Source organism: Malania oleifera, chromosome 2 (assembly GCF_029873635.1).
Source record: "Malania oleifera isolate guangnan ecotype guangnan chromosome 2, ASM2987363v1, whole genome shotgun sequence".
NCBI lineage: Eukaryota > Viridiplantae > Streptophyta > Magnoliopsida > Santalales > Ximeniaceae > Malania > Malania oleifera.
In genome coordinates, this window is record NC_080418.1 from 362502 (window position 1) to 366431 (window position 3930).

Consider the following 3930-nt stretch of genomic DNA (forward strand, 5'->3'; position numbering starts at 1 on the left):
CCAAACGAAATTCCTCCAGAGCCTCCGCTAAGACAATTGTGATGTTTTTCTTTCCCTTATTTTCCTTTTATTTTATCTTATTTTATTTTTAGTTAGTTTTCAGGTCTATTTTCTCGTAGTTCAATCTTTGTTTTCCATTATTTCGCCACTCAGGTACGCCTTACTTTTCCCGTACACAGTATTTTCTATTTCCCCTATGCTTTCACATTGAGGACAATGTTTCACTTTAGTTGGGGGGGGATGAGTATTCGCATGTAACACTGTGCACGTACACGTACTGGGTTTTAAAAACAAACAAAAAAATAAAAAAAAAATCAAAAAGAGAGAGAAAGAAAGGAGGAGCACTGATGAATTACATTGCATTATGTCATGCTTAACACTTTGTATACCTTTCACATACTCGCGTATAACTTAAGAATGACACACTTGAGTCAATCATGCGTAGTTTCTCTCTATATGATCTTATGACTCCATGAAGAATCGATTGGTAGTACATTTGTGTTAATTTGGCTATATAATTTCCTGTATCTACATGCATCTCACGAGGCTGAATAAGCACTCATTGCACTTAGGGTTTCTTGTGAGCACTAAGAGAACACCCGTGGCGACTATGACACCTTGTGAGATATCCTTGAGCTATTTATCGTCCTTTTGAGCGTTAATATCAAATCAGAATTCACAGAACTCAATTCTCTTTTTCTGGATGATTCCTTGTATACTAGTCTCTGTTTTTGATTTGCTAGTCTAGAGGTGACACCTAGTGGGGAGATAGAAACCTAGGTCTTGTAGCCTACTCAAGATGTGAAGGTTGAGCCACCCCTAGAGATAGACTTAATTCATTAACTTCTATTCGAGCTCAATTCTCATTGATGGTATGAAGATTACAAAAGAAGTGTTAATATTGTCCTTATTGCTCAAGAAAAGACAGAAAATAAAGAATGAGTAGAAAAAAGAATAAGAAATACAAATGCGCATGAGATGAAACGCTAATGCTTGATCCATATACATATCACAAAGAATCAAGGACATGACACATATTTTTCCACGTATGAAGATGCTTCAACTGGTTAATGCCTTAGATGTATTCACGACAAGTTTGTGAGTAAGTTGATCTAGGGTGGTCTCAGTTGGATATGGCGAGTAGGTGAGAAGATGCTAGGGTGAAGGACCCGACACCTCATAGATAGGCTAGATCCTTTCTTGACTAATCCACTCCATATACTTAGCGTTGTTCCTTTTAATATGTGGGATGTTTGATCGCGACACTCTTCCTCACATATGATGAGTGAACCCATTTTCTTTGAGTGTTCTTGAGGGTATACCAGTTAGGCCGAGTCAAAGCGACCGTTCTGTAGGTATCCACTGGTGTCCTAGGTGTACTGAGTCACACACATCACACACACCTCGATAGTTTACTTGTTTATACTCGAACTTATATGATTGCATTAACTCTGAATGTGCCACTGATTAACTTCATGTGAGTATACTACTCTTAAATGACATATAAATGATGAAACTTGCATGAGCAACGTGCTTTGGAGTCGTGTGCATTGAATATGAACGAGCTTGTGTGAAATTCAGTTATGTTTGTATGTGAAGTGGTATAATATTGTTGCATGTGCATTAATTTCATGATCATCGGAGTTTGTAGTTGTAGATACCGCCCTAAGATTCATTCACGTCATTTGCTAGAGACTAGCAAAACGTTAGTTGGGGGGTGTGATTACGCGTCAAAACTGCGTAATTGGACGCTTAACTCGGGTTTTACGGTTTATATTTTTAATTAAATGTCCAAAATTATCCAATATTTTAATAAAGTACCAAAATCATCATTCTTGAACTTTATTGCACTATTTATGAAATTTTGATAATTTTTTGTCGCAGGAAAATTCCTGAAAATCAAAACCAACACCTGTTCGTATTTTGTACATAACTTTTTCGTCCAATCTTCGATCGAGACGATTCAAATTTCTGGAGAAAGAGAAAAGAATCATCTACAACTTTTGTGTTTTGAGTTTTATGAGATATAGGCTCCAGAAGAGCAGAATTTGCGATGAACAGAGAATGAAAAAAATCAAGTTGACGGGTCAACCCTTTCCCATCCGGGTCAATCCTTTCCATCCGGGTCTAGGGCACCCAATGCCTCCTATTTAAGCTCCTCTATTTCTTCCCCCTAGGGAGGCAGCCCCCATGGCTCGCCATTCTCCTCTTCTCCTTCCTCTTCTTTTTTTTCTTCTTCTTTAGTTTGTTTTATTTGTTCTTTTCAATTCTGCTTTGCTCTTTGTCTCTTCTCTCTTATTCTTCCCTGCTCTCCTTCTTCTCTTCTCTCCAATTTCTTTGCTTTCTCTTACCCAACCTCCAGCCTCTCTGCTGTACGTGAATCAACAAACCATCCGTGAGCCTCCACGAGCTGCTGCACAGTCCATAGCACAGCACCCTGCTGCCACGGCCTAAAACTTTCATGACTTTTCTTTTTCTCTTTCTCTCATCTTTTCCTTCTTTTTATATAATTTTTGGTTAGTTGAATAAGTGTTAAATGTTATCTTTTGAAGATTATTTAAAGTTTTGAATTTGAATATTGTGTTAGTCGGATAATTGTTAAGTATTAATTTTTTATTGGGTTATTTGAAATTTTGAATTGCGAATGTTTTTAATTTTTGGTTCTTTTTGAAGCTCAGCTTAATTAGGGTCAGATTTATCAAAGTTTGCATTTTTATTGTGTTTCGATAGCATTTAAATTTAGGTTTTTGTTTGTGTTTTTTTTATTTTGGTTCGAGTTCTTGATTTTTGTTAAAGTTTCGATTTTTAATGTGTGTGTGTGTGTGATTGAGTTTCCATTATGTGCTTTAATTCCATGATTGATGTTACCATTTTTAATTAGTGCGTGTTTCGATGTTTCCTTAGGTAGATTAGAGTTTCCATTCTTGCATGTTTTAGTTCCATGTTTTAGGTTTCCAGTTTTTATTAACGCGTGTCCTAATGTTTCTTTAAGTAGACGTAGGGTTTCTATTCTTGTTTTCTTTTATTTAGTGAATGTTAGTTTAGAGTTTTAAATTACGTGTCATTTAATTCATCAAAAGTGAAATTGAACCATCTTGAAAACTCGAATCTGAACCGAGTTCAGTGCAATTTAATTTTGATTGGAAGAACGTAAAATCTGAGATTAAACGCATTCCCTGAGGAGACGATCTAGCCTTTGGGCTTAATATTACACGACAGAACTCCTATACTTGGGATAGCTTTCGAGCTGCGCATTTTTCGAGTGAGTCACATGTTCTATCCATGAATGTGGAACAAACTTCTTCAAACTCTTTAATATGCAAATATGGGTTTTCAGATTCAATGCCATGAAAATGAGGTAACAATGGAATCATCTCAGGTTTAAAATTAAAAGCATTTGCATTCAAAGGTAGAATAATGCAGGATGGGGTGCTGGTCCTAACAGGTTGCAAATATTCTCTGAGTGTCCTATTAGGGTTCTCCATATCGTGAGGTTCATTTTCAGCCATGATGCTACACGTGTCAGATGGTGATTCAAGTGATTCAAGTGAAACAGGTTCACTCGATGATGAGATGGATGAGTCTGTCCTGACTAGTCTAAACGTGTTATCTCTAGCCCAACCAGTCATACAAACTTAGTATAAATGTAATAAAAGCAAACAGGTCAAAGGAGAGGAAGTAGATATCACCCAGGCTGTGAAGACATTCACAGCTCTAAAACACCTCTCTGAAGTCTGAGAAACACTTCGATGACACCAATTAGTCCCCGGCAACGGCGCCAAAAACTTGACTTGTTCTGAGTTATGCTTCCAAGTGCAAAAGTGTCAAGTTGTATCAAGGATGAGTCCAGGATCGTATTCCACAGAGACCACTGAGTATCAAAGTATTTATGCAAGTTTAGTGAAATCCTGTTGCTGAAAAATGGGGTTT